Genomic DNA, 10077 nt, shown 5'->3' with positions numbered 1-10077 from the left:
TTGGAAATAAGAACCTTTTTAGATTTGCCTGCTGAGGCTGGCTTCAAATTATGATTCTCAAATCTCAGCCTCCTGCATAGCTAGGATTACAGGTGTGAGCTACTGGCACCCAGCAGAACCCATACATCTTAATTCATGGCCATATTAAACTCTTTCCAGGTCTGGCCATCCAGTCTGTGTCCTCATGACAGCTGATGCTCTTCTCTGCAGCCTTTCTTACTGAAGTTTATGTTTCCAGTGAAGCAGTGACGAGTATAAGTATGAAGTATACTGCATCTCTCTCCTTGCAATGCCAAGCATCCAGTGGTGCACTACCAACAATGAATGGATTACTTCAAATATATCTATCTAAGTAAGTCACTGAGTCAATAAAAATCATGTCGGGGGCTGGGAAGGTGGCTCAGTGGTAAAGCGCTTGCCTTGCATGCATGAGGCCCTGGGTTCGATTCCTCAGCACCACATAAGCAAAAAGAAAAAAGCCGGAAGTGGTGCTGTGGCTCAAGTGGTAGAGCGCTAGCCTTGAGCTGAAGAGCTGAGGGACAGCGCCCGGACCCAAAAAAAAAAAAAAATCATGTCGGGTAGTGTTTTTTGCATATAAAACCATGTTTCAACCCAAAGAAAGTCTTTGGATGCTCGGTTAGTAGACTGCTACTGGAGAAATATTTGCAGGCCAGGCTGGCCCTATTAGCTCCTAAATAATGCCATCAGTGCTACCTGTGGGGTAGACACTTGGAGGTATAAACATCTAGTGGTGTCATTACTCATGGTTTCTCCACTAGCTGAGTCACTTATGCGATTTTCTTAAAGTGAGCCAATTTTACAGCTTAGCTCTGTCAGCATTGTCAGCGTGGCTTGTTGGCAACTTATATGTGGCCCAGGTTTATATAATTTAAAGGTCATAGGACTTTAACAAAAGCAAAAGGCTATCAGCATTTGTCTGCTTTCTTTTATGGTGACACAGAGGTAATATGGATCATTCACTGAGGTTCTCACTTAGACACCTAGAATACAGTCCTGACAACCTGAGAAGGTATGAGGGGCTATGATAGTGCCATGTCAGTCATGGTGTCCATGTGGTGATGGGTGATTTACACTCAGGTTTCACCATCTCTCCACAACAGTTTCTCTTCTTTACTGGGACATGAAAGTTCTGCCGCTGTATGTCTTGAGTAGGCTCTCCTCAGCTGACTTTCATTTGTAAATTGTGGCTTTGGAAATTGTAAAGAATATTACATGGCCGGAGGTGCAGCTCAGTCCTAGAGCTTCTTGGCGTGGGCAAGGTCCTGGGTTCAATCACCAACACTTAGAGATTGGGGGCAGGATACTAGCCTCTGTTTCAGAAAGCTTATCTCCTGTACTCAGAACCAATTACAGATATTGAAAGTAAGATTTTGAAGAAGTGGAAATTTTAAATTGATTTATTTCAGTAGGTCAATGAGGACACAAGAGATTGAGTTTCAAGGTCTTCAGGAAAGTCTCTGAGATTCTTACCCTTAATTAGCCAGCAAAAAGCCACAAGTGGAGGTGTGGCTCACGAGGTAGAATACTAGTCTTGAACAAATAGGTCAAAGACCTCAACCAGGTTCTAAAGTCAAGCCCCAGAGCCAGCGCGCGCACACACACCACACACACACACACACACACACACACACACACACACACACACACACACACACACACACAGAGCAGACGAGTTCTATGTTGTTCAGTTGAAGTTAGAAGACACCTTTCTCTTTTGGCCTGTGTCCTTTTTCTGTAGACTACAACACTAGTGCCTTTACACAAAATACCAGATTTAGGTCAACAAATGATGTGTCCTGAGGAGAGAGGAAAGTTCAGAGTTGCCTTTTCTTAGGTTGAGTTAGTATCGACACGCTAATATGTAATACTTGAGGACTTCCATACATCAGGTCATTCCTTATTCTGACATTGTTTTAACTCATATAATGTCAATCAGCCAATATGCATACATCTGTCTAAATAAAAGAAGCATGGAAATTTCCTTTAAAAATAAAATAAAAGAGCTGGGAAGGTGGCTAGGTGGTAGAGTGCTTGCCTTGCATGCATGAGGCCCTGGGTCCCATTCCCCAGCACCACATAAGCAGAAAAAAGCCAAAAGTGGCTCTGTGGCTCAAGTGGTAGAGTGCTAACCTTGAGCTGAAGTGCTGAGCGACAGTGCCCAGGCCTAGAGTTCAGGCCCCACAACCGACAAAAAAAAAAAAATTTAGAAGTGTCACTGTGGCTCAAATGGGAGAGTGCTAACCTTGAGCTGAAGAGCTCAGGGACAAAGCCCAGGCCCAGAGTTCAAGCCCCACAATTGACAAAAACAGAAAATAAAATAAAATAAAAATTAGTAATAGTAGTGACATCAATCAAAATTAATTGTATTTATAAACCAGTTTGTAAAATGGCAACTCATTTGTACAAATACTTAATGATAATGATAAAGCAGTCAAATACCTTAAAAGGATTATTTTTTGGGTTTGGGCGTTTGTGGGGGGAGGGGGTTGGTGCCAGTAATAGGGCTTGAACACAGGACTTCATGTTCTTGCTTAGTTTTTCCAATCAAGGCTGGTGCTTTATCACTTGAGCTACATTTCCACTTCCAGCTTTTTGCTAGTTAGTTGCAGGTAAGAGTTGGGGTATTTGTCTTCCTGGGCTGGATTGAACCACAATCCTCAGATCTCAGCCTTCTAAGCCACCAGCACCTGGCAGGAAAAAAACAAACAAATAGTTATTGCAGTTATGGATACCACTTAAAATTCCTGTTAACACACCAACCCTCTTCAGTCCAGACTGCTTGCAATCACTTTGTACAAGTCAAAGGAGTGGCCATCATGTAAGACCAGGGAGCCAGTCTGTGATCATCTCCTCCCAACTCAGCTATCTTTTATTTTTCTCCTAGACCAGGAATAATTGATCATTTGTCACTAGGAGACAACCTTTTTTTTTTTTTTGCTGGTCGTGGAGCTTGAACTCTGGGCGTGGGCAATGTCCTGAGCTCTTCAGCTCAAGGCTAGCACTCTACCACTTGAGACATAGCACCCACTTCCAGCTTTTTCTGTATATGTGGTGCTGAGGAATCAAACCCAGGGCCTCATGCATGCAAGGCAAGCGCTCTACCCCTGAGATACGTTCCCAGCCCCGAGACAACTTATTTTAAATGATCATGTTTTCTTTCTGTTTTCTAAATCTAATTTTAGAATGTTTCCTTTTGCAAATCTATTCACTTAATTTAACTTATACACAATTTGTTCATTTAATACATATACCTTGTGAGTTCTTTTGGTATGGGTCACTTGAAGTTATAAATGTTGGCATAGTGGGATATAGTATTTTACATTCGTTTTTTTTTTTGGGGGGGGGGTCCGGTCGTGGGGCCTGAATTCTGGGCCTGGGCGCTGTCCCTTAGCTCTTCAGCTCAAGGCTAGCACTCTACCACCTGAGCCACAGCGCCACTTCTGGCTTTTTTTCTTTTTGCTTATGTGGTGCTGAGGAATCGAACCCAGGGCCTCAGGCATGCAAGGCAAGCACTCTACCACTGCGCCACCTTCCCAGCCCCTACATTCGTATTTTGTGATCTGCCTAATTCCCAAATAATTAGAGCTTATTTTAAACTGGAATACAGTTAAAAGCAAAGTGTGGTCCATAAATTCACAATGACAACAAATTTTAAGGAAGGAGAATTTCTACCTTGGAAATAGTCTGCCATCCTTTAAAACTAAGAAATGTAGCTCTATAAACTGCAAGTATATATTTTAGATAGTCCTCAGTCAGACATTTTTGGGTATATTCAGTCTTACTTGAATACAGAAGTATGTTGAAATTGAATAATTTGAGAGTCTAAGTAGAAGTAATGTTCAGGAAAATAAATAAGAAATGAAAAAAAATATGTACTATGAGCCAGACTCAGTGGAGGAAGAAGCTTTGCCCTTCATAAGACAAAGAATAAAACTGCATGGCAGCCAGACACTGGTGGCTCACAACTGTAATCCTAGCTACTAAGGAGGCTGAGATTTGAGGTTAATGGTTCAAAACCAGCTTGAGCAGGAAAGTCCATGAGACTCTTATCTCCGATAAACCTCCAAAAAACTGGAAGTGGTGCTGTGGCTCAAGTGGTAGAGCACTAGCCTTGAGCTGAAGAGCTGAGGAACAGTCCCCAGGCCCAGAGTTCAACCCCCACAGACAAAAAAAATCCAGCATCTAAGAACATAAAAAGAATTATTAGTAATTATATTGGTAGTATCAGTACTGAATCCAAGAAGACAATGTACTATTGCTAAAGGATTCAGTACTTAAGAAACAACTTGTGTTCCAAGAATTTATACACAATTTAATTATAAGCCTATGACTTAAACCTGAAAGCTATAGGAAGATTTGAAAGTTTTAAGTAGATCAGTATTATTTGACCACCAAGATATTTTCAGTTCTTTATCAAATAATTCTAATACAGTTTTTTTAAGTTCAATAAATCTCTGAAGGACTCATGTAAATTTTAATCCAATACCATGCAACTATCTGTTACTATTAAGTCTTGGGTCATTACAGTATTTCCCAGTTAGTTGGCTATAGTGCCAGTGATGTGTTTTTGTAAGAATCAGAGAAAAGTCCCCATATTTGTGGAGGGAAGGTTTTGGAGAGGTTGGATTGTGTGTGTGTGTGTGTGTGTGTGTGTGTGTGTGTGTGTGCATGTGTGTGTGTTGGTTGGTTATAAGGCTTGAACTCTGGGCCTAGGTGCTGTCCCTGAGCCTTTTGGCTTAAGGCTAGTGCTCTACCACTTGAGCCACAGCTCCACTTCTGTTTGGTTTTTTGGTAGATAATTGGAGATAAGAGTCTCAAGGACTTTTCTGTCTGTTCCACCCTCAAACCTCAATCCTCAATCCTCAAATCTCAGATTCCTGAGTTGCTAAGATCACAGGCATGAGTCACTGGCAACTAGTCAGACCTCAAGTTTTTGGTGTTTATCTAAGGTGCCTCCTATACAGACATATCTGTACTTGGGTTTATTTACCTTCTGGCATGAAATATCTTCAGACTAGAGCTGGGAAGATGGCTCAGTGGTACAGTGCTTGCCTTGCATGCATGAAGCCCTGGGTTTGATTCCTCAGCACCACATCAGCAGAAAAAGTCAGAAGTGGCACTGTGGCTCAAGTGGTAGAGCACTAGCCTGAGCTGAAGAGCTGAGAGACAGGGCTCAGGCCCAGAGTTCAGGGACCAGAAACAACATACACACACACACACACACACACACACACACACACACACACACACATATATCTTCAGACATCTGGTCTTTAGTTTGAGGTTATGAAAACCCTTTTCTCAGACAAATAGGAAAGGTAGATGATAAAAATTAATTCCAAAAAGGAATTACAATTATTTCATTCCTAACTATGTTACTATTGGAAACCTAATGTAATGATCATTTATGCAATTCTCTGATAAATTTCAAAGGTATCTGGGCAGCAGACATATCTTAATAATGCACTAAATATTACTGATATTCATGTTCAATCAGAAATAGGCCATATTCCTAATAAACAAGAAGCATTTAAGACAGAAAGGTAGTTTCTGAGGAAGTTTTTCTGTTTTTTAACTAGAAAAGAACAACAACAAAGTAACTAGAGCTTTTACCTTTCAAATAATAATGTAAAATAGCTTAGAAGACAGGCTAAGAAAGCTTTCAGATTGTGTTACATTCTTTATTCTCCTGTATCTTTTTTATTTTTTGTCAATTGTAGGGCTTGAACTCTGGGCTTGGACACTGTCCCTGAGTTCTTCAGCTCAAGGCTAGCACTCTACCACTTGAGCCACAGTACCACTTACCGGTTTTCTAGTGGTTAATTGGAGATAAGAGTCTCATGGACTTTCCTTGTTTGGGCTGGCCTTGAACCTTGATCCTCAGATATTAACCTTCTGCGTAGCTAGGATTACAAGCATGAGCCTCCAGCACCTGGCTTCCTGTATCTAACAATTTCTTTCCTATTTTCAAATGTTATAAAAATAATAATTTAGGGGCTGGGAAGGTGGCTCAGTGGTAGAGCACTTGCCTTGCATGCCTGAGGCCCTGGGTTCAATTCCTCTGCACCACATAAGCAAAAGAAAAAAACCGGAAGTGGCGCTGTGGCTCAAGTGGTAGAGCGCTAGCCTTGAGCTGAAGAGCTGAGGGACAGCGCCCAGGGCCAGAGTTCAGGCCCCACGACCAGACCCAAAAAAAATAATAATAATGATTTATTAATACTCTACTAGTCAAAAGATGAATATATAGGAAACAGAATAGAGCCTTGTTATCTAAACTATGAATGTTTTCTTTCTTACATTGTAACTCATTAGCATTTTGTATGTTATATTGATCAGGCACAAAGTATTAGCCATTGTTAAGAAGTCAAGGACTGCTGCTCTAATAAGATGTTTATATCCTTGATCAAATATTATAGTTAAATCCTTTATACTTCCAGTATTGATACCAGTTTTTATTTCTTTGAACCTGGAATGTGGTTTTTAAGGCTCTTCCTGAAAAGTAAATGAATTACAAAAATGAATTGCCACAGAGACATTGAAGTATCTGTGAATCATCATCTGCTAGCATTCTTAGACATAATCATAGAAACAAATTATCAGTAGTCATGTGCTGGTAGAAGTCGAGAGAGAGAGAGAGAGAGAGAGAGAGAGAGAGGTTGGGCCAATGAGGTAAAAAATGATTAAGACAGTTGGAATAGATTATTGCCATGTGTAAAAATAGAACAATGAAACTTGTTAAATTTATATTAGGAAAGGAGATAAGGACTCCTTCATCTAACGCTGTGTACATTATTTGACTGTTTCAGCTAAGTTCTCAATGTCAAATGTATTTGGATGAAAATCTCTCTACAGTGATTAGAAAACTATCACCCTCAGTAATGATTTCTCTCTTTCTTCTTTGTCTATCTGTCTCTCTTCCTCTTTCTCTCTTTCCCTCCTTCTCTTTCTCTCCCTCCTTCCCTCTCCCTCCCTTCCTCTCTCTCCTTCCTTCCCTTTTTCTTTCCCTCCCTCTCTCTCCCTCCCTTCCCTTTTTCTTTTCCTCCCTCTCTCTCCCTCCCTTCCCCTTCCTCTATCCTTCCCTTTTTCTGGCAGTACTAAGTTTTGAGCTCAAGACCTTATGCTATTCTTGCTCAGCTTACTTGTTTTCAGCTGATGCTCTATAACTTGACCATACCACCAGTTCATTTTTCCCAGATCTAACCTGTCTCATAACCAAAAACAATCTATTCTGGGGGAGGGATCCGGTTGTGGGGCCTGAACTCTGGGCCTGAGCAGTGTCCCTCAGCTCTTCAGCTCAAGACTAGCACTCTACCACTTGAGCCACAGCTCCACTTCTGGCTTTTTTCTTTTTGCTTATGTGGTGCTGAGGATTCTAACCCAGAGCCTCATGCATGCAAGGCAAGCGCTCTACCACTGAGCCACCTTCCCAGCCTCCAAAAACAATCTATAGATTCAATGGATTCAATGTAGTCAATCCCTATCAAAAACATAATGACATTCTTTAGGAAAATGGAAAAAAACTCAATCCTAAAAATTGAAGAAGCATAAAAATCCAGAAATAACCAAAGTAATTCTAGGTAAAAAAGAAATACTGAGCCAGGCGCTGGTGGCTCACGTCTATAATCCTAGCTACACAGGAGGCTGAGATCTGAGGATTGTGGTTCAAAGCCAGCCTGGGCAGTAAAGTCCATGAGACTCTTATCTCCAGTTAATAACCAGAAAACTGGAAGTGGCACTGTGGCTCAAGTGGTAGAGTACTCACTTTGAACTGAAGAGCTCAGGGACAGAGCCCAGGCCCAAAGTTCAAGCCCCATGACCAACTGGAAAAAAAAAAAAAAGAAATACTGGAGGAATCATAATACCTGACATCAAATTATACTACAGAGTCATAGTAACAAAAATGGTATGATATTGGCACATAAACAGACACAAAGATGAAGGGAGTAGAAGACTCAGATAAAACTCCACCATAGCTGGGCACTGGTGGCTCACATTTGTAATCCTAGCTACATAGAAAGCTGAGATCTGAGGGTTGTGATTCAAAGCCAGCACAGTCATGAAAGGCTGTAAGACTCTTATCTCTAACAAACTTTTCAGAAAAAGCTAGACGTAGCACTGTGGCTCAAGTAGTAGAACACTACCTTTTAGTAAAAGAAGCTGAAGGACAGCACCCAGGCCCTGTGTTCAAACTCCAGGACTTCCACACACACATACACACACACACACACACACACACACAAGTCCATCACAGCTACAACTGTCTGATTCTTGACAAAGGCACCATAAACATGTTGTAGGAAAAACAGCCTCTTCAACAAATAGAGCTCAGGAAACTGAAAATCTACCTGTAGAACACTGAAACTAGATCCCTATATTTCAAGCAAATGCAAAATGGACCAAACACCTTAATGTAAGACTAGACATGTATAACTGTGGGACTAAAATCTAGAATATATGTTTCTTAACCATATATATTTTTTAAATATGTGTGTGTGTGTTTAAAAAGTTCAGGCCATAGCCCAAAAGGAGAGAAATGCCAGCCAAGGTATGAGAGCCTGACTTGGATCCCCAGTACCACCACCACAAAAATAAATAAATAGCTTAATTTTATCACAAATGATTTTAATGTTTTAGCATATCATAATGACAATTTCTAAAAGTGTGGCAGTAAAACTTCTGACTATAAACATGCATTCAGAGGAAAACATTTTATTCAGAAATTGGATGACTATCTAGTGTCTGACATATGATTTCAGGAATATAACAAACAGAAGTAAGTGAAGTGTGACTCCACTAGTGGAGGGAGAGAAAAACTCAAAACTTTTAAGTTTTGGAATGATAGGCATACGCCACCTTGCCTAGCCACATCGCACTAACTTTTGGTGTGGGTTTTTTTTTTTTTCATGTGCTTTGTTTTTTTGTTTTGGCTCACTTTGGCTCATTTTCTACACTGGTTCCAACACTCCCAGAGGAAGTTAAAAGTCTAACAAAACTGTGAGGCCTGAGTGCAAATCCTGATACTGGCATACACATACACAATTTAGAATTGGGATTTCCCCAATCTTCACCTCCAAAGTAGGAATACAGACTTGAGCTACTATACTCATCTATAATTTGTATCTTACGTGTCCTCCAAAAGCCTGTACATAGAAGGCATGGACCTCAGACCATGGTTCTATTCAAGGTAGTAAAAACTTGAACATTTAGGGCCCAGTGGGAGGAAGTTAGGTCATAAGGGAGATATGCTCTCAGAAAGGATTGTTGGATCCCAGTCTCTTCTCTCTTCCTTCCCAACCAAGAACTAAATAGCTTCCTCTGTTGCCTACTCCTGTAGAATGTGCTGCTTCATCACAGGTCCAACAGCAACAGGACAAACTTACAATCAACTAAAACTTCCAAAAATATGAGCCAAATAAGCTTTTTCTCCTTTTAAATGGATTATTTCAAGTATTGTTAAAGTAATGGAAAAATAAGACAACTATATCCTAAAATTCTGCCAGAAAAAACCAACATATATATGATTTCTGAATCATTGTTCTTACAACCAAATAAGTATAGTTTGGAAAGATTACCAACTATATATTTTCTTCTAAAGTATCCTGCTCTGAAAATAATAATAATAATAATTTGGGTTCAGGCTCATGATAGTCCTTTGAGAAAGCACAGAGATTGAGATATTAGGATCTAACACAGTATGCAACTATTATCTCAAGGCACTATAATACTTTCATGAAGGTCTCTTAAATCAGCCTGGGAGGTTGGACATAATCCGTAATTTAAAAATATTTCACCAGGCACTGGTGGCTCATGCCTGTAATCCTAGTTACTCAGGAGTTACTCAGATCTGAGGCTTGCAGTTCAAAACCAGCCCAGATGCCAGGCGCTGGTGGCTCACGCCTGTAATCCTAGCTACTCAGGAGGCTGAGATCTGAGGATCGCGGTTCAAAGCCAGCCCGGGCAGGAGAGACTGTGAGACTCCTATCTCCAATAAACCACCAGAAAGCCGGAAGTGGCGCTGTGGCTCAAGTGGTAGAGCGCTAGCCTTGAGCTGAAGAG

Source organism: Dipodomys ordii, unplaced genomic scaffold (genome assembly GCF_000151885.1).
Source record: "Dipodomys ordii isolate 6190 unplaced genomic scaffold, Dord_2.0 Scaffold9, whole genome shotgun sequence".
In the NCBI taxonomy this organism is placed as follows: domain Eukaryota; kingdom Metazoa; phylum Chordata; class Mammalia; order Rodentia; family Heteromyidae; genus Dipodomys; species Dipodomys ordii.
The sequence above is the reverse complement of the archived record's forward strand: the minus strand, read 5'-3'. Positions refer to the sequence as shown.